The sequence below is a fragment of the Bombina bombina genome, chromosome 5 (genome assembly GCF_027579735.1).
Source record: "Bombina bombina isolate aBomBom1 chromosome 5, aBomBom1.pri, whole genome shotgun sequence".
Taxonomy (NCBI): domain Eukaryota; kingdom Metazoa; phylum Chordata; class Amphibia; order Anura; family Bombinatoridae; genus Bombina; species Bombina bombina.
In genome coordinates this window covers 658,581,127-658,603,745 of record NC_069503.1, presented here as the reverse complement: position 1 = coordinate 658,603,745, position 22,619 = coordinate 658,581,127, and positions in this window count along the sequence as shown.

The following is a 22,619-nucleotide window of genomic DNA, read 5'->3' as shown; positions in this document are numbered from 1 at the left end:
ATAAACATATAAACATATAAATTTGAATTTCAAATTCGAATATTGCATAATTTGAATATTACATTTAAAGAAAGCATTAGAAATACTATTACAAATATAAATTAGAATTTTTCTAAACAAATATTTTAAATTCGAAACCGAACATTCAAAAATCAAATTTTAGAATGTTATGTTAACATTCGAAATTTGATTTGAACGAACAAATGTGTTAAAATTTGTTTCATTTTTTGAATGTTGCGAAACATTCGCCCATCTCTAGCTCACGCCTGTGGCTTGTGGCAGACACTGCACTAATTGGCTAAAACGCAAGTCAATAGATAATAACTAAAAAGTCATGTAATCAGGGGGCTATTAGAAGATGTTTAGATACAAGCTAATCACAGAGGTAAAAAGTATATTTATACAACAGTGTTGGTTATGCAAAACTGGGGAATGGGTAATACAGGGATTATTTATCTTTTAAAACAATAACACTTCTGGTGTAGACTGTCTTTTAAATGAATCAGTGAAATGTCATGATTTAGGTAGAGGATGCCATTTTAAACAACTTTTTAATTTACATCTATTATCTAATTTGCTTCCCTTAGTATCTTTTGTTGGAAAGCATATCCAAGTAGGCTCAGTTGCAGGAATGCTTTTGCATTATTATTATTATCATTTATTTGTATAGAGCCGCCAAATTGCGTAGCGCTGGGTACAGTGATAGGGGTATACAATGACAAGGATTTGTGATAAAATACAAAACATAACAGACTAAACAAATCTAGTACAGTAGGAAGAGGGCCCTGCTCCGGAGAGCTCGCAGTCTACAGGTTTAGACATAAGGTTGGGAGTAGCTTTTCACATCAGTTGTAGTTGCAGCAGTGAGTCAGGCAGTTCATGTATTAGTTCGCTTAGGATGAGAGATGGAGGAGAGATGGTAAACCTCTCTGAATAGGTGGGTTTTCAAGGAGCATCTGAAGCTATACAAGGTTGGAGACAGTCTTATGGAGCGGGGTAGAGAGTTCCAGAGGACAGGAGCAGCACGTGCAAAGTCTTGGAGATGGGAGTGGGACGTAGAGATAACAGGAGTGGAGAGACGTAGGTCAGAGGCTGATCAAAGAGGACGGGATGGGGAATATTTCACGATGAGAGAGGAAATATAGTTGAGAGTTAGACTGTTGAGTGCTTTGTAAGTTAGGGTTAATACTTTAAATGGTATTCTGGAGTGATGGGGAACCAGTGTTAATGAATGATTATTTTTGCAGTTTTTTGAGTAAGGAAGGGACGAATTCTGGAAATGTTGAATAGGTGTGAACAGCAGGATTTGGTAAGCACTTGTATATGGTGGTTAAATGTGGGTTCTGAGTCAAGTGTAACCCCAAGACATCAGACCTGGGGTGAGGTGTTGAGAATAGAGTCTCCAACCATCAGAGAAATGTAAGGTGTTGGATGTCTCGAAGAGGGGGGAATAAGAAGCAGCTCATTTTTAGACAGAGTTGGAGGTAGTGTGAAGACATCCAAGAGGAAATTGCAGAGAGGCAGTTGGAAATCTATCTGAGTATAGAGGGAGAGATATCAGGAGAGGAAAGATAGATTTGGGTATCATCAGCATATAAGTGGTACTGGAATCCAAAGGAGGCTATACATTGAATGAAATAAAAGTATATCTGTATATTTCATGATCAGCTCCAAAAACTCCATGTTGGAGTAAAACGGGTTTTTAAAAATATATATGTAATAAAATATACAAATATTTTAAAATTATGCCATAAACCTTGTGGGAAGAAAAGTTGTGAGTATTTGTCTATTAAAATATTGCATATATATAAGTAAATGCAGTAGTGTTGTATTGTTTATGTAAGCATAACATGAATTATGTGTATTTGAGTATATATTGAGGTACTCATGTAACTATACACACACACACATATATATATATATATATATATATATATATATATATATATATATATATATATATATATATATATATATATATATATATATATGGGAAGGAGCCCTTAATCATGTTGTGTGAAATCTAATTTATCCAGGCAAGAGGTGTTGTTCTTATTTCATTATTTCATTATCTATTTTTATATAGCTTTTATTCATAACATATATTGTATTCAATACTGCATACATATTGCAAATTGCATATGTCGAGTGTCATATATATATATATATATTTTTATATATATATATATATATATATATATATATATATATATATATATATATATATATAGCAATGTAGAAAAGAAGCACTCGCTGAACTTTCTCCAACAGTGACAAAAATTTAATGGAATATAGTGACGTTTCGGGACAGCAACAGTCCCTTCCTCTGACAGTCCCGAAACGTCACTATATTCCATTAAATTTTTGTCACTGTTGGAGAAAGTTCATTGAGTGCTTCTTTTCTACATTGCTACAAATTACTTTCATAGCACCCTGACAAGTTGCAAGTGTTGGTGAGAGTGCAATTACACCAATTTTCTGAAATATATATATATATACAGAAGTAGGCACTCACTGCACTCACTGGTCTTTTAATAAGTGAATTTAATCTCTTAAGTGTGACGTTTTGGGAGGACACTCCCCTTCTTCAGACTGAGGACGTACACTTACCTCTTCAAATATATTATCATCTGAGACTACCTACAGTTTACAGACAAACAGTTTCAGCCTGTACATGATTTGACGATTGAGCCCATTGATGAAATAATCCTTCTGAGAATTGGAGCTCTGATTCTCAGGTCAATTTTACCCAAATAAATAAATCAATGTAAATATTCTAAACATACTTGGAGTTTGGAACGTTCCTTGCTGTAACAAGAAGTGTTCTATATTACTGCAACAGGTGACATCTTTATTACAGATTGAGGTTTGTTCAAGTGAGCGCAATTATTGTGGATTTTGCTATTTCAATTGCATTCAATAATACTATACTATATTGGATTCCTTTTTCTTTCTCTCTCTCTCTCTCTCTCTCTCTATATATATATATATATATATATATATATATATCTCAATGTAAATATTTGCATAGGAAATTAGCACATCTAGGCAAGATTCCCCGCTTGCTTTTTTTCCAGAAATACCTCACATACAATGTTACCAATGCACAAGAGAATTGAAGATATGCAAATTAGATATGCAAATTCTCAGGGGTTTTTTTGCTGCAATAATCCTGTTAAAAAGATAGCTGTTTTAAAACAGTATTTTGAAGCAAAAAACTGAGCATTTGCATATCTTACCCAGAATTCTCTTGTGCATTGGTAACATTGTATAAGAGGTATTTCTGGAAAAAAGCAAGTGGGGAATCTTGCCTAGATGTGATAATTTCTTATGCAAATATTTACATTGATTTAATTTTGAGACATGGAGGATTTTAATTTCAGCTTTTTATCTCCCCCCATAATTTTAATGAAATATATATATATATATATATATATATATATATATATATATATATATATATATATATATATATATATATATATGTGTGTGTTATCTATCTACCTACCTACCTACACACACACACACACACACACACACACACACAGTTACATTGTAGCTAGCTTAGGGTTTATTTTTATTTTACAGGCAACTTTGTATTTATTTTAACTAGGTACAATAGTTATTAAATAGTTATTAACTATTTAATAACTACCTAGTTAAAATAAAGACACATTTACCTGTAAAATAAAACCTAAGTTACAATTACACCTAACACTACACTATAATTAAATTAATTACCTACATTAAATACAATTAATTACAATTAAATAAAATTATCTAAAGTACGAAAAAAACCCCCACTAAATAACAGAAAATAATATACAAATTACAAGATTTTAAAACTAATTACACCTATTTGAATCCCCCTAACAAAATAAAAAAGCCCCCAAAATAAAAAAAGCCCTACCCTACACTAAATTACAAATATCCCTTAAAAATGGCCTTTTGCAGGGCATTGCCCCAAAGTAATCAGCTCTTTTACCTGTAAAAAAAAGTACAAATCCCCCCCCAACATTAAAACCCACCACCCACACAACCAACCCTACTCTAAAACCCACCCAATCCCCCCTTAAAAAAACCTAACACTAGCCCCTTGAAGATCACCCTACCGTAAGAAGTCTTCACCCAACCGGGCAGAAGTGGTCCTCCAGACGGGCAGAAGTCTTCATCCAACTCAGCAGAAGTGGTCCTCCAGATGGGCAGAAGTCTTCATCCAGATGGCATCTTCTATCTTCATCCATCCGGTGCGGAGCGGGTGCATCTTCAAGACATCCGACGCGGAGCATCCTCTTCTTCCGACAGCCGACGACTGAATGAAGGTTCCTTTAAATGACGTCATCCAAGATAGCGTCCCTTCAATTCCGATTGGCTGATAGAATTCTATCAGCCAATCGGAATTAAGATAGAAAAAATCCTATTGGCTGATGCAATCAGCCAATAGGATTGAACTCGCATTCTATTGGCTGATTGGAACAGCCAATAGAATGCCAGCTCAATCCAATTGGGTGATTGGATAAGCCAATAGGATTGAAGTACAATCCTATTGGCTGATTGGATCAGCCAATAGGATTGAAGTTCAATCCTATTGGCTGATTGCATCAGCCAATATGATTTTTTCTACCTTAATTCCGATTGGCTGATAAAATTCTATCAGCCAATCGGAATTCAAGGGATGCCATATTGGATGACGTCATTTAAAGGAACCTTCATTCAGTCGTCGGCCGTCGGAAGAAGTGGATGCTCTGCGTCGGATGTCTTGAAGATGGACCCGCTCCGCGCCGGATGTATGAAGATAGAAGATGCCGTCTAGATGAATACTTCTGCCCATCTGGTGGACCACTTCTGCCCGGTTGGATGAAGACTTCTGTCCGTATGGAGGACCACTTCTGCCCGGTTTGGTGAAGACTTCTCATGGTAGGGTGATCTTCAAGGGGTTAGTGTTAGTATTTTTTTTAAGGGGGGATTGGGTGGGTTTTAGAGTAGGGTTGGTTGTGTGGGTGGTGGGTTTTAATGTTGGGGGGGCTTTGTAATTTTTTTTACAGGTAAAAGAGCTTATTACTTTGGGACAATGCCCCGCAAAAGGCCCTTTTAAGGTCTATTTGTAATTTAGTGTAGGGTAGGGCTTTTTTATTTTGGGGGGCTTTTTTATTTTGTTAGGGGGATTAGAGTAGGTGTAATTAGTTTAAAAAAAATCTTGTAATTTCTTTATTATTTTCTGTAATTTAGTGGGGGGTTTTTTCCGTACTTTAGATAATTTTATTTAATTGTAATTAATTGTATTTAATGTAGGTAATTAATTTAATTATCGTGTAGTGTTAGGTGTAATTGTAACTTAGGTTAGGTTTTATTTTACAGGTAAATTTGTCTTTATTTTAACTAGGTAGTTAATAAATAGTTAATAACTATTTAATAACTATTGTACCTAGTTAAAATAAATACAAAGTTGCCTGTAAAATAAAAATAAACCCTAAGCTAGATACAATGTAACTATTAGTTATATTGTAGCTAGCTTATGGTTTATTTAATAGGTAAGTATTAGTTTTAAAAATGAATTATTTAGTTAATTGTAGTAATTTTATTTAGATTTATTTAAATTATATTTAAGTTAGGGGGTGTTAGGGTTAGACTTAGGTATAAGGGTTAATAACTTTATTATAGTGGAGGCAACGTTGGGGGCGGCAGATTAGGGGTTAATAAATGTAGGTAGGTGGCGGCAATGTTAGGGACAGCAGATTAGGGGTTAATAATATTTAACTAGTGTTTGCGATGCAGGAGTGTGGCGGTTTAGGGGTTAATATGTTTATTATAGTGGTGGCAATGTCTGGTTAGGCAGATTAGGGGTTACAAATTTTATTTTAGTGTTTGCGATGTGGGGGGGCCTCGGTTTAGGGGTTAATAGGTAGTTTATGGGTGTTAGTGTACTTTTTAGCACTTTAGTTAAGAGTTTTATGCTACAGCGTTGTAGTTTAAAACTCTTAACTACTGACTTTAAAATGTGGTACCAGCCTTGACAAGTCCCATTGAAAATATAGAATACGCAATTGACGTAAGTGGATTTGTGGTATTTCTGAGTCTGTCCAAAAAAAGGAGTGGTACACCTGTACCTGCAAGACTCGTAATACCAGCGGGCGTTAAAAAGCAGTGTTAGGACCTCTTAACGCTGCTTTTCAAGGCTAACGCACAACTCATAATCTAAGCCTAAAATATGGATTTGCAAAGATCTTAGTGTGTTGCACTTTCACAAGAAGAAATCTGACTTATTATTAGTATTATTATTATCGGTTATTTGTATGCACCAACAGATTCCGCAGCGCTATAAACAAATGCGGAGTACAACAAAACAAGCGGGTAGAGGGCCCTGCCAAGAGTCGCACTCTAGTTGTCAGCTTTTAAAAAGGTGATCTACAAACAGCTTGACTCTTAGGCTTACATGCTAATGGGGTTAAGGTGATAGCAATGGAGGAGAGGAACTGGTATAAAGAAAGCTTAGTGTAGGTTGTATGCATCCTTGAACAGTAGAGTCTTTAGGGAGCACTTGAAGCTTTCAAAAATAGGGGAGAGCCTTGTTGAGCGAGGCAGAGAGTTCCACAAGATGTGGTCTGGAGAAGTCCTGTAAATGGTAGTGTGAGGAGGTAACAAGAGAGGAGGAGAGAAGGACGTTATGAGCAGAGTGAAGGGGAGAGTATCTGGACACAAGGTCTGAGATGTAGGGGGGAGCAGAGCAGTTGAGGGCTTTGTATGTCAGAGTGAAATTTTTTTGTTTAATCCTAGAGACAAGAGGAAGCCAGTGCTAGAGATTTGCAGTAATCAAGGTGGGAAAGGATGAGAGAGTGGATTCAAATCTTATTTGTGTCTTGTGTAAGGAGATGTCTAATTTTAGGGATGTTTTTAAGGTGGAAGCAGCAGGCTTTAGCAAAGGACTGAATGGGAGGAGTGAAAGAAAGATCTGAGACAAATGTGACCCCAAGACATCGGGCATGCGAGGTAGGGGTAATGATGGAGTTCTCGATAGTTATAGAGAGATTAGGGGTGGAGATTTTAGAAGAAGGGGGAAAATAAGGAGCTCAGTTTCGGAGAGATTTAGTTTGAGGTAGTAAGAGGACATCCAGTAAGAGATGTGAGAAAGACAGTTAGTGACACGGGATAGCAAGGAAGGAGATAGGTCTGGTGCAGAGAAGTATATTTGGGTGTCGTCAGCATACAAATGATATTGGAAACCATGGGATTTAATTAGGGAACCTAGTGGTCACGTGTAGATTAAGAAGAGAAGGGGACAGAGGACAGAGCTTTGCGGTACCCTGACAAAAAGTGGTGATGGGGCAGAGGAGGCCCCAGAGAAGGCTACACTAAAGGTACGGTGTGACAGGTAGGAAGAGAACCACAAGAGGGCAGTGTCACAAATGCCAAAGGATTGGAGGGTTTGGAGCAAAAGAGGGTGGTCAACGGTATCAAAGGCTGCGGACAGTTCAAGGAGGAAAAGCAGAGAGTAGGCTGTTGGTAACCTTAGCGATTGATGTCTCTGTTGAGTGATGGGGACGAAATCCAGATTGCAGTGGTTCAAAGAGAGAAATTAATGTAAGGAAATAGGATAGGCGTGCATATACTAGCTTTTCAAGAAGCTTTGAGGCAAGAGGGAGGAGGGAAATAGAGCGGTAGTTGGATGGGGAAGTTAGATCAAGCGAAGGTTTTTTGAGGATAGGTGTGACCAGTGCATGATTTAGAGATGAAGTAAATATACTGGTGCTGAGGGAGAGGTTGAAAATGTGTGTGAGTAAAGGGGTAATGGTAGAAGAGATGAAGGGGAGAAGCTGTGAGGGGATAGCATCAAGGGGACAGATAGTGAGGTGAAAGCGCAGTATAAGTGCAGAAACGTCTTGTGCAGTAACAGGGGAGAAAGAGCTAAGTTTATGGCTATGTGGGTTGTGGGTTATTGCGAGCGTTTGAGGGGGTGAGAGAATGAAAGTATGTTGAGAGCTGTTTTGTTACTGATGGAGTCAATTTTTTTATTGAAGTGACTGGAAAAGTCTTGAGCTGACAGAGAAGTTGTATTAGGAGGTGGGGGTGGGTGGAGAAGACTATTGAAAAGTGGAGAACAAATGTTTTGGGTTTGAAGAAAGAGTAGAGATAAGAGTAGAGAATTAATGTTGCTTATAGAGATTAAGGGCAGAATAGTAGGAATTTAAGATGAATTTGTAATGAAGAAAATCAGCTGAACTCCAAGATTTTCTCCAGTGCCGGTCAGCAGCGTCTCTGCGTAGGTACTGTGTCAGAGAATTATGCCAGGGCTGAGGATGAGTGTGTGATTTCCGAGTTATGGTAAGAGGGGCCAGATTGTCAAGGATTGATGTAAGGGTGGAATTATAGTGGCAGATAGATTGGTCAGGGCAGGAAAAGGAGGAGAAGGATGAGAGGAGAGGTTCAAAGGAATTAGCAAGCTGTTGCTGATCTAATGACGTAATCCTTCTGTGAAGTTTGGTGTGAGGAGTAGAAGGAGGGAGAGTTGTAGAGAGGGATGATATGTTGCAAGTGAGGAGATGGTGGTCAGAAAGAGGAAAAGGGGAGTTTGTGATGTATGAAATAGTGCATTGATAGCTAAAGATCAGGTCATGGCATGGGAGTGAACGTCTTTGTGAATGGGAGAATCAGTATATTGTGACAAACCAAAAGAGGAAGTGAGTTGCAGAAGTTGTTTTGCAGAAGAAGCAGTGGGATTGTCAAGAGGGATGATGACGCCACCAAGAATGAGGGCAGGGGGGTCTGAGGAAAGGAAATAAGGTAGCCAGGCAGCCAAGTGATCTAGAAATTGAGTTGAGGAGCCAGGGGGTCGGTATATTACTGCAACACGAGGGGAGAAAATAAGCAAATCATGTGGGTTTTGAATGAGGAAAATGTGATGGAAGAGATGGGTTTTATTTGTTAAAAGGTTCAATGAAAGGAAAGTAAAATACCTACACCCCTTCCTTGTCTATTACCAGACCTAGGAGTGTGGCTGAAGTGGAGATCCCCATGTGACAGAGCAGCAGTGGATGCTGTGTCTAGGGGAGAGAGAGAGGTTTCAGTTAGGGCCAGAAGGTTGAGGGAGCGGGAGATAAAGAGCCCATGTATAAAAGTGAGCTTGTTGCAAGCAGAGTGAGAGTCCAGAGTGCACAAGTGAAAGGGGTAGTGTCTTTAGATGCAAGAGGAATGTGAGTAAGGTTGTTTTGTTTTCTGAGTCTATGGAACGGTACACATGGATATGCATGGCAAGGAAGTTGTTGGGGACCAGGATTAGGGGAGATGTCACCAGCAGTTAGTAAAAGCAAGAGGGAGAGTGACACAGTGAGATGAGATACAGATTTGCAGTAATGAGACTGTTTTGAGAGAATGTGCAGGGGGAGAGAGAGTGTTTAGCAATAGGTAAAGTTCATGAGTAAAAAAGTAAGGTGAGTTTAAAATAGTCTCCAAAAATAGTCAAATGCCACTGGCGTCCACTATCTTTAGTATTCATTTCCTTCTGAATAAACGCAAATGCACATGCCTGATACATAATGGTCTAGTACTTTTGGCCATTTTAATAAACTATGGTTCTAATTGCTAATGTGTGTAAAGGGTGGGGGGGGCGCTAAAAAACATCCTAATGGGGGGTCTTAGAGCTAAAAGTGGAATCCTGAGGATTAAAGGGGGCAGATGGTAAATTCAAAATAAACTTCTTGCAGATCTTAATAAAAAATATCCGATATAGAATGTTAGACAGTATATACTTAAAAAGTATGCAGGGGTAGCATAAAATCCACAGATGTATAAAAAATCCAGTACATATGGTGCTGATAAAATGAAATAACTAAAAACCTTAAAAGTAATACCTATTTTTATTTTACACAACTTGCAGTTAAACAAGCATAGAAAGATAAAACAACTTCAAAAACTTTAAATAAAAAGACAAATGACTTAAACAGTAAATGTCCCAGATAGAAAGTCTCAGATAAAAAAAGTCTTATATAGTCCAGGTGGGTTCCATGTGATCCAGTGTGTCAGATGTTCTAATGTATCCAATTGAGATTACTCCATATGGGGTTGATCCAAGTGGGGTTGATATGAAAAAAGTAGGAGAATTAATTAAAATTAAAAATTAAAAAATTAAAAAAATTAAAAATAAAATAAAATTGTGTAGAAGCTAAAAAAGTGTTAAAAAAGGTGTAAAAATGTGTAAAAAATTTGTAAAATGTGTATAAAAAATATGTATAAAAATATATATAAAAAATGTGTATAAAAAATATAAAAATAAAAATATGAGAAAAAATAAAAAAAAAAAAATGAGTGAAAAATAAGACAAAATATGTAGAAAAAATGTGTAGAAAAAATTGTGTAGAAAAAATTGTGTAAAAAATGTGTAAAAATGTGTAAAAATGTGTAAAAAATGTGAAGGGCGTGTGAAAATTATGTGAAAAGAGTGCTGGCCAAAAAAACAGGTGTACACCTGGTGTGGTGATTAGAAAAACTCTACTGGGCAAATCCACCCAGTGAGGTGAGTTCCTAATAATCAAAGATACATTTCCAAAAAGATTAGTGAAAAATCCCTTTATTGTTTATCCCAAGGATTGAAAGAAGTCCTGGACCTTATATCCAATTATATACTGTATCCAAATAGTTAATCAAATATAAAGCTCTTCTTATGGGAAATCCCAAGTGCGATCCGCAGAGGAATTCACAGCCCTAAAACAATATAAAAAATATAGTGCAATATAGCTGAAACTGAGTAGATAGATAGGTATTGTGCTTACCAGTTTGATCTGAGCCGTGGTATCAGAAGTGTCTACGCGTTTCAGTCCTCTCCTGGGACCTTTCTCAAGACTGATACCGGCTTACTTTTTCTCATACCTTTAATAGAGGTGACCAGCCAATGTTAGTTGCTGGAATTTCGCGCCAAACATTTGCATTTGGTGCCGTGTGATGTCAGATATACCCCGGAAGTAGTAGAGGGTACTACAGTTACATTATTTACTTCCACCTTCATAGACTTATCCTGGTTGGCAATACGTAAGCGGAAGTGACCGGGTTGCGCATCCCATCCTTTACCGTCACTTCCGGTTGTTCGCCACGTTAATGTCCCTTCAGAAAATTACCAATTTCATGGCCGGAAGTTGCGTGATGCTGTATATCTTAGCTTCCGGATTTGCGTGGAACTATGTGTCCATTACGGTTACCATGGTTATTTTCAGTAGGCAGGCGAATAATATAGCAAACTGAAACCATCCGTATATAGGGAATCTAATGTGGAGGTGAATAATACAATCTTACTTCGCCTATATGGAGTATTTGAAGGTTGGAAGACTAATCGATAGTGTTAATAATGGATACCATGGCTCAGATCTAAAATATAAATTAAATCTTAAAATAGCAACCTTTTAAATTTCTGCGGATCGCCAATGAGTTAATGTATATTTAATAAATAAGCAAAAAGCATATTTAATCAAGCACAACAATATATATAAAAAGGATGTATAAAAAATATGATAACAAATAAAAAAATAATAAAAACGAACTTGCGTTGAGGATGGTATGATTACAACCACTTTTGAGGATTATTCAATATACTAAGATCTAAAAATCTAAAGTTCTAAAAATCTCGTGATCTAATTTGGGTACCTACTAGATCCATAAAAAATATAAAAATATGAAATGTACACTGAACATGAGCCTTAAAAAAGGGACAGGGTAAAAACTACAGGGTATGTAAAACAATGGGTTTACCAGAGAAAAATCCAGACTCATTATAAGAAGCTCCCATGATATTCTAAAACAAAATGGACTGAGACAGACGTTGTATGGGTACGTCGTAATCATGATAATTCTGTATGTAGAATGGGTAGATAGGTGAGTGCCTTTCAGATCGAAGAGTGGAATCTACTGATAGTATATATTATCTATCTGTTGATTCTATACACTGTTTGAGAAGGATATCAGAGTAAGTGGAAAATTTCCACACTACTGTTGAGGCCCTTAGGGAATACACAATCTAAATTAAAAATCCATTTGGATTCCATTTTTAAAAGTTGCTTTTCAAAGTCCCCTCCTCTCCAGTTCTTCATGGGTTTACATATACCCATGTATTTGAAACTCGCACTGCTACTATTGTGTGTTTCCTTAAAGTGCTTATATATAGGAAAATCATCTTTTTTCCATTTAATCTGGAGGAGATGTTCGCGTATTCTATCTTTGAGTTTCCTGGATGTCTGGCCAATATACTGGAGTCCACACCCACATTCAATTAGGTATATTACCCCTGTATCCTGTATCCAGGGTTATAAAAACACACAATATTCAACACAAAATAGAGATAATCGAGATAGATTTCCTCAGAGAAATTCATACAATGGGGGACCGAGACAGCATTGGAGTAATACTTACACACCCACTGCAAATAGATTTGAACCCCTAAATGACGACACTGTAAACAATACCACTCTTGAAACTCCAAGACAGGTATACAATGCCCCACTGGAGACCTCAGATGGTCAAAATAATCAGCGTCATTTTTTAGGGGAAGGAAATCTGATATTAACAGATCGAAACAAACAACACAAAAGAAAGAACATAATACAAGATATAGAAGAGTCCCCAAACGTAAAAAGAAAAACAACAGAGGGACAAGAGCAGGACTAAAGATCCAACAAAAGAAAGAAAAGAATATGCAGAAATATAAGGAACAACAGGCTACTGAATTGAAAACAACCCCCTCCACTAGTGATCAGAACAATAAAGGAATATATAATTTGAGTGATACCAAAATGAATCCGAAAGACATTGAGGTACTAACCCTAGGTCTTTCATATGCTCCATCTAGGGGTCTGGATAAATTCCAGACATTTACACATGTGAAACAACTAGTTAGGAAACTCACCTTAAAAAGATTTTTTTTGTAAGTCTGCATTGGAGAAATCAAATTTCCATCAAAAGAATAACACTACTGAAAGAGACACTGAGAATAACCTTCCACCGAAGGCAATCTATACAAACTTAAAACCGAAATCCACATTTTTTTCTGTCTCGCATAAGGGACCACAAATTGAGACATTTGAAAACATAGTATGCAACGAAATTAAGAGGCTTAAAAATACGCAAATTAAAAAATTCCATCATAATATGACTAAAGCACAAATAGACGTTATTAATAAATTGGAGATGAATAAGGATATAATAGTGAAATCAGCCGATAAGGGTGGCGGCATCGTTATTTTAAACAAAGAGGATTATAACACTGAATGTGATAGGATTTTGGGGGACACAGACACTTACAAAGTATTGAAGAGAGATCCCACTGAGGTTTTTAAAAAAGATTTGGACAGTATGCTGCTCTCTGTAAAAAAGAAAGGAATAATCAGCAAACACGAATACAGGTATATCTCTACACCACACCCTAGAATACCTGTATTCTATTACCTACCGAAGATACATAAGAGGCTGGTAAATCCACCAGGGAGGCCCATAATATCGGGCATAGGGTCTATAACTTGCAATCTGTCCGAATATATTGATAAAAGACTCCAAAAGTATGTAAAAGATCTCCCATCATATCTAAAAGTTTCAACTACAGTATTAAATTTACTTAATAATTTGTAATGGAAGGATAATTATATCCTAGCTACATGGGACGTTACTGCTCTCTATACGAGCATCCCTCACGATCTGGGTATAGAAGCAGTAAGACACTTTTTGGATAAGGATGGTGAATTAAGTGCAGATCAAAAAGAGTTTATTTTGGATGGTATCTTCTATATACTTGCACACAACTACTTCCACAACAGAGGTAAATTCTACAACCAGATATGTGGAACGGCTATGGGGACCAGGTTTGCGCCTAGCTACGCCAATCTATACATGGGCGTATGGGAGGGTATCTTTTGGGACTCCTGCCCAGCAGGCGCAGACCTGGTCCTCTATAAGCGCTATATAGACGACAAAAATCAGATGTAGTAGACTGAGCGCTAGTAATACGGTGCCTTAAGCTCACTGGCAAGAGCCCCCTAGTGGGCTTGGGAAGAAAGATTTACTGGACTGAGTGAGTGAGCGCTTACAGCTTAAAAGGCTAAGTAGTCTATGGGGTGGGATGAGTAAAAAAGCAATTGGGGTGGGATGAGTAAAAAAGCAATTTAATACAGGTATTATAACAATATAATAATACAGGAATACAGTAAAAACAGTTCTAAAATAAGCATGGATCCATGTAGAACATATAGCAACATACATAAAATACAATGTGCGTTCAGAACGGCGTAAATTATCACAATATAAAAAATGACACAATAAGAATGACACAATAAAAAATGAATGAATACAGTCACAAATCCATCAACTTTCATTGGATGGGCGCTGATCACATAGGTAGGATATATTATAGACAAGTGTTACAACGTGTGTATGATTACACGTGGAAAACTTAACAAATGGTGTAGTGAAAGAGTGAAAAAATGTGGTGTGGTGAACAAGTGAAAAAATGAAAAAATGAAAAAGGAAAAAATATATATATAGGTGAATGTCAAAAATAAGTGTCCAATCAAAGTTCCAAATTACATGTATCCAGTGTGGATAATAAACGTGTGGTACCAAAAAACAGTTCCTTAGAAGCAAAAAATATGTGAAGAAATGTAGAAAAACGTTTATGGAGAAACCATGATCAATGATAAAAGCAAGATCCAAAACTAGTCTTGATAAAGGCCAGGAAGGCCGAAACGCGTTGACATACTGGTGAGCTTAATTCTTATCACTATTTGGATTGTAAAAACGTTATTGCACCATTATTTCTCTTGTTTTCATGGTTTCTCCATAAACGTTTTTCTACATTTCTTCACATATTTTTTGCTTCTAAGGAACAGTTTTTTGGTACCACACGTTTATTATCCACACTGGATACATGTAATTTGGAACTTTGATTGGACACTTATTTTTGACATTCACCTATATATATATTTTTTCCTTTTTCATTTTTTCACTTGTTCACCACACCACATTTTTTCACTCTTTCACTACACCATTTGTTAAGTTTTCCACGTGTAATCATACACACGTTGTAACACTTGTCTATAATATATCCTACCTATGTGATCAGCGCCCATCCAACGAAAGTTGATGGATTTGTGACTGTATTCATTCATTTTTTATTGTGTCATTCTTATTGTGTCATTTTTTATATTGTGATAATTTACGCCGTTCTGAACGCACATTGTATTTTATGTATGTTGCTATATGTTCTACATGGATCCATGCTTATTTTAGAACTGTTTTTACTGTATTCCTGTATTATTATATTGTTATAATACCTGTATTAAATTGCTTTTTTACTCATCCCACCCAATTGCTTTTTTACTCATCCCACCCCATAGACTACTTAGCCTTTTAAGCTGTAAGCGCTATATAGACGACATCCTAATAGTCTGGAGAGGATCTGTTGAGGACCTCCAACACACTATAAATGTGATGAATAATAACACTAAAAATCTGAAGTTCACACATGAACTCAGCAGAACTAACATTCATTTCTTAGATTTAAATATCAGCATTAATAAGGGACAAGTTCTAACTTCAACATATTTCAAAACAGTTGACTGTAGCAACTACATTCACCAAACGAGTTGCCACCATCATAGATGGAAGTCAAACATACCAAAAGGACAACTCATGAGAATAAAGAAAAACTGTTCCGACCCCAGTAAATGGAAGGAACAGTCAAAAATTCTCAAAGAGAGGTTCATAGAAAGGGGCTACGAAGCCGACATCATTGATAAAACAATTTCAGAGGTTGAAAATATGGACAGAGAGTCCATGCTGATATATAAAGAGAAGAAACAAGATGGAGGTAACATATTAACTGTACCTTTCATCACAGAATATAGTGAAAACAGATTCCTAATTGAAAAAATAATAAAAAAGCACTGGCACTTTCTCAAAGAGGATAGTATTATTGGGAAGGATCTAAGTGAAATGCCCAAATTTATCTACCGAAAAACTAAGAACCTTAAAACAATCATTGCCCCGAGCGTACCCAATTTACCTAAAAACAAAATAAGGGATGTCTTTGGCAAACAGCTGAAAGGCTTTTTTCCATGCCATTTATGCAAGGCCTGCAAGCATGGCAAAAAAACACACACATTTAAATATATGGTCACGAAGGAAAACTTCGTTATGAAAGATACCATTAGATGTCAGAATACAGGGGTAATATACCTAATTGAATGTGGGTGTGGACTCCAGTATATTGGCCAGACATCCAGGAAACTCAAAGATAGAATACGCGAACATCTCCTCCAGATTAAATGGAAAAAAGATGATTTTCCTATATATAAGCACTTTAAGGAAACACACAATAGTAGTGGTGCGAGTTTCAAATACATGGGTATATGTAAACCCATGAAGAACTGGAGAGGAGGGGACTTTGAAAAGCAACTTTTAAAAATGGAATCCAAATGGATTTTTAATTTAGATTGTGTATTCCCTAAGGGCCTCAACAGTAGTGTGGAAATTTTCCACTTACTCTGATATCCTTCTCAAACAGTGTATAGAATCAACAGATATATAATATATACTATCAGTAGATTCCACTCTTCGATCTGAAAGGCACTCACCTATCTACCCATTCAACATACAGAATTATCATGATTACAACGTACCCATACAACGTCTGTCTCAGTCCATTTTGTTTTAGAATATCATGGGAGCTTCTTATAATGAGTCTGGATTTTTCTCTGGTAAACCCATTGGTTTACATACCCTGTAGTTTTTACCCTGTCCCTTTTTTAAGGCTCATGTTCAGTGTACATTTCATATTTTTATATTTTTTATGGATCTAGTAGGTACCCAAATTAGATCACGAGATTTTTAGAACTTTAGATTTTTAGATCTTAGTATATTAACACTCTTAATTTATTAAAACATCGCTATTTGGCGATTGAATAATCCTCAAAAGTGGTTGTAATCATACCATCCTCAACGCAAGTTTGTTTTTATTATTTTTTTATTTGTTATCTTATTTTTTATACATCCTTTTTATATATATTGTTGTGCTTGATTAAATATGCTTTTTGCTTATTTATTAAATATACATTAACTCATTGGCGATCCGCAGAAATTTAAAAGGTTGCTATTTTAAGATTTAATTTATATTTTAGATCTGAGCCATGGTATCCATTATTAACACTATCGATTAGTCTTCCAACCTTCAAATACTCCATATAGGCGAAGTAAGATTGTATTATTCACCTCCACATTAGATTCCCTATATACGGATGGTTTCAGTTTGCTATATTATTCACCTGCCTACTGAAAATAACCATGGTAACCGTAATGGACACATAGTTCCACGCAAATCCGGAAGCTAAGATATACAGCATCACGCAACTTCCGGCCATGAAATTGGTAATTTTCTGAAGGGACATTAACGTGGCGAACAACCGGAAGTGACGGTAAAGGATGGGATGCGCAACCCGGTCACTTCCGCTTACGTATTGCCAACCAGGATAAGTCTATGAAGGTGGAAGTAAATAATGTAACTGTAGTACCCTCTACTACTTCCGGGGTATATCTGACATCACACGGCACCAAATGCAAATGTTTGGCGCGAAATTCCAGCAACTAACATTGGCTGGTCACCTCTATTAAAGGTATGAGAAAAAGTAAGCCGGTATCAGTCTTGAGAAAGGTCCCAGGAGAGGACTGAAATGCGTAGACACTTCTGATACCACGGCTCAGATCAAACTTGTAAGCACAATACCTATCTATCTACTCGGTTTTAGCTATATTGCACTATATTTTTTATCTTGTTTTAGGGCTGTGAATTCCTCTGCGGATTGCACTTGGGATTTCCCATAAGAAGAGCTTTATATTTGATTAACTATTTGGATACAGTATATAATTGGATATAAGGTCCAGGACTTCTTTCAATCCTTGGGATAAACAATAAAGGGATTTTTCACTAATCTTTTTGGAAATGTATCTTTGATTATTAGGAACTCACCTCACCGGGTGGATTTGCCCAGTAGAGTTTTTCTAATCACCACACCAGGTGTACACCTGTTTTTTGGCCAGCACTCTTTTCACATAATTTTCACACACCCTTCACATTTTTTACACATTTTTACACATTTTTACACATTTTTTACACTATTTTTTCTACACAATTTTTTCTACACAATTTTTTCTACATATTTTGTCTTATTTTTCACTCTTTTTTTTTTTTTAATTTTTTCTCATATTTTTATTTTTATATTTTTTATACACATTTTTTATATATATTTTTTATACATATTTTTTATACACATTTTACACATTTTTTACACATTTTTTACACCTTTTTTAACACTTTTTTAGCTTCTACACAATTTTATTTTATTTTTAATTTTTTTAATTTTTTTCCTATTTAATTTTAATTAATTCTCCTACTTTTTTCATATCAACCCCACTTGGATCAACCCCATATGGAGTAATTTCAATTGGATACATTAGAACATCTGACACACTGGATCACATGGAACCCACCTGGACTATATAAGACTTTTTTATCTGAGACTTTCTATCTGGGACATTTACTGTTTAAGACATTTGTCTTTTTATTTAAAGTTTTTGAAGTTGTTTTATCTTTCTATGCTTGTTTAACTGCAAGTTGTGTAAAATAAAAATAGGTATTACTTTTAAGGTTTTTAGTTATTTCATTTTATCAGCACCATATGTACTGGATTTTTTATACATCTGTGGATTTTATGCTACCCCTGCATACTTTTTAAGTATATACTGTCTAACATTCTATATCGGATATTTTTTATTAAGATCTGCAAGAAGTTTATTTTGAATTTACCATCTGCCCCCTTTAATCCTCTGGATTCCACTTTTAGCTCTAAGACCCCCCCATTAGGAGGTTTTTTAGCGCCCCCCCCACCCTTTACACACATTAACTACTTATTTGAGATCTGGTTGAGAGATCTCGGTTTTTCCTGGGAGGGGCCTTAAGTGGTAGCCATTTTGGCGCTGGAGATACCTATTAGTTATATGGTTCTAATTGCCTCACTCTCACATATTTAGTATTGCCCTTTAACTAATCATATGCTGAAGCCTTCTTGCAGTGCCATATGTATTAACTCTGAATATTTATTAAACAAAACCTGTGAGGCTGGCAAAGAACTATTGCACATGATTTAAATCTCTACAGTTTCTACCTAATTTTAGTTTATTGGAAATTATTCATTCACAATATTATTAAAGCCATACATACTTTAAATAATAAATAAATGAATGAATGAATTAATTTTTGTAATAATAAAAAAATATAAATAATATTATTTGGCTGTTTAACATTATATAATGCTTCCTGTAGCTAAAGCTAGATGAGATAAAGTGTCTTAACTTTAGTGAAGAATACATTTATATATGAATAATGATATACAGCTGATAATTTGTGGAATATACAAATGTAGAGCAGACAGAGCTTAGAGATTAGAATGGTCTTGCCTTGGGCTTTTGCTTCTTCTAGAAAGCCTGTTAGAAAGAAAGCTTGTTAATAATAATGGCTCTGTGTCTGTTGATACCTGATGCCAAGAACTCATTAAGATAAACTGTAGATAAGCCAGTTTACATTGTGCCATGCAACTCACTGATTAAAAGCATCTTTTTACTTCTGCCCCTGTCTGTATTCTTCACTATTGACTTGCAGTATTTTACAAGTAATATCATAGAAATGCAGCCACTGTCCTGTAAATTAACATGTATCATCACGCTTGGCATAAATATGTTAAGGGCTAAGAAACTTCTCGCTTTGCATACCTCATAGCGGCCGCTATAATAACACATCTATATTAAATAAGCAAAGCTGGTTTAAATCTAGCCTTCTTGATAGTGTTTCCTCTTCATGGGTTGCACCCCACTTGTAAGAGAAATATTTTGTTAAGAATTGGTTAAAGGAACACATTTTTTTCATGATTCAGACAGAGCCTATCATTTTAAATAACTTTCCAGTTTACTTCTATTATCAAATTGCTTTACTATCTTGGTATTCTTTGTTGAAAAAGCAGCAGTGAACTACTATTAACTAGCTAATCACATCCATGAACCAATGACAATTCAATAAAGGATATAAAGAGAACAAAGCTAATTACATACTAGAAGTAAAATAGTTGTTTAAAATATCATGGATCATAAATGTTTAATATTAACTTTACTGTCCCTTTAAAAAAAATCAAATATGGAACTATAAGAAAATTCTGTTTTGATTACCGGAAATGGATTAGAACAGATTCTCTTTTTCTATTTACCAGAAGCAAAATATATTTGTAAGGCACATTCAAGGAACACTAAACACTAACATGCTAGACATAATAATGTATCCAAAGCATTAAGTGGATAATAATATGTAGATGTGTTTTATTAATTGTATTAGTTTCTTAGATCCTCAAGAAATACATATTAAGCTTTTAAATAAAGAAATGAGCATCACCATTTTGTAACCTAGGTTTGCCTTTAAAAAAAGGTGTCTTATCACCATTGCTAAAGCCAATTAGGAAAAGTAATAAACAAGTTACTAGAGTAAGAAACCAATGGCAAAATTCCATTGTTGTGTTACTAATGTCCCTTCAATAATTTTATATAACATATATTGTCTTCTGTTACAACTACAATAATGACTTAAGAATCACTTTTTATAATTGTATCTCACTTAATTATTATTTAATTATTATTATAACCTCATAACGAATGGATGTATAACATGTAAATAGACAATTTACATACAATTTAAGATGTAGGACTTGTAAAGAATGCTGACCAGATTTAAGTTTTGCATTAAAACTATTACAAGAACTTCAGAAAGGAATTAGCACAGTTTAGAATGTTTGCCTCAATGGATATATATAAATAGTTGTTCCAATGAAATGGTAAGCCTAATGGGAAAAATAGCTGAATATTTTATTAAATATTTATTAGCTAATGCAAATGAATTGAGAAAGTTATGAACCAATAGATATTTTTAGATGTGGATCAGTATCTATTTATTCTAGTGAATTTTAAAGCAAAAATGTCAAACCAATAAAGGGATATTAACATTTAAAGAATGCTAATCATGTACAGTAAATATAATTTGTATGCACAGTAAACAGAGTAGTTTAAACCCTGTAATTGCAAGCTTTTTCTGAAGTATTGCAATAAGCTAACATACGCAGTGAATTTTAAAATATTTGGAATACATTATCCAATTGTTTGCTACACTTGTTTCTTAATAGCCAAACACCACCCTACCACTTGCCATATTTGGAGAAGCCAATCAAGAATTGTTACTGAAGTAGACAAGGCTTGTCACAGATATTTTGTTATTTAGCTCTCCATGGTTTTGCAGTTCTTATCTGATCATCTCTGCTAAAGCTAGTTAGAGGCAAATATGCAGCAAGGTTAGGTTTATGAATCCAGCCATGTGCTTTAATAGTTTGCAGAATTGGAACACTCTTACATTTTGAGGTTACATTACAGAAAATGAGATAAAATAAATAATAAAAGTATTTTGCAAACATTTTTCATATTACCTTTCATATTACATTTTCAAAGCACTGTTATTACTGTTATTTTTGAAAATGTATGTATGTTTTCACCCCATTCAAAGTTGCAGCATACCAAAAAATTACATACTTATTACAAAAAAACAACCTTTATAGTTGTTTTGCAAAATGTCACCTAATTTACTCCCGTTAATTAATCTCTAATTTATGTTTACACTTTCAATTTCTAGTTGCTTAGAAAAGCAAGGATCTATGAACCATGACATATGGCTCAATTTATCAAACTTCAATTTGAAATTCATGTAAAACCCATGTCATTTTAGAAACAATTTTCACTTTTTATTTTAGCATTCTTCTTAGACGCAGGAAAAGAGTTAAAATACAGCACCAGGATAGAACTGTAATACAACCAGAATGAAGGCATCTTAGGGTACCCAAGGCTTTTCATCCACAGTACAGATGAAACCTCCTAAATGAAAAATAAATACATCAAAGATTCTGTCTAAATAGAGAAGCTATATTTAAATTGTATAAATAAATCAGCGATAGGGCATGTGTTTAGAAATTTGCCTGATATAGACTGTAAGCTTAATAAATTTGATTATTCATGTCAGTGTTGTATCCAAAGTTATTGACAGTCCACTGTAACTTGCACCGGAATTGATGTAAATTAATAAAAGGTAATTTTTGATAAATAATAGCGGCAAACAATTTCTCACTTGCCGCGGGTACCGGCAGAACGTACTTGGAGCAAGTGAATAGACAAAGTTGATGCTTTGATAAATGGAGCCCTTAATCAAGGCTAGCAGTGTGTACCAGCCAATGCTTATTATAATGGTAATAAAATAACAGCCATGAGGACATGGATCCCATATTTTAATGGTAGGATACCCTTTTTTCAAGTAATAGGTTTCATACGAAAAACTTCTTTCAAATAAGTGGTCTTAGATATCTCTATAATTTGTAGGGGCAATAGATGGTCTACTCCATACCATTTGATTTTGTTCCATAGGTGTTTGATTCTGTCAGGTGATATCTGTTCTGATAGTCACCTGACAGAAATGGAGTCTCCTCTATTTTCAATAAAGCTGTCATTTCAGTGCTTGGATG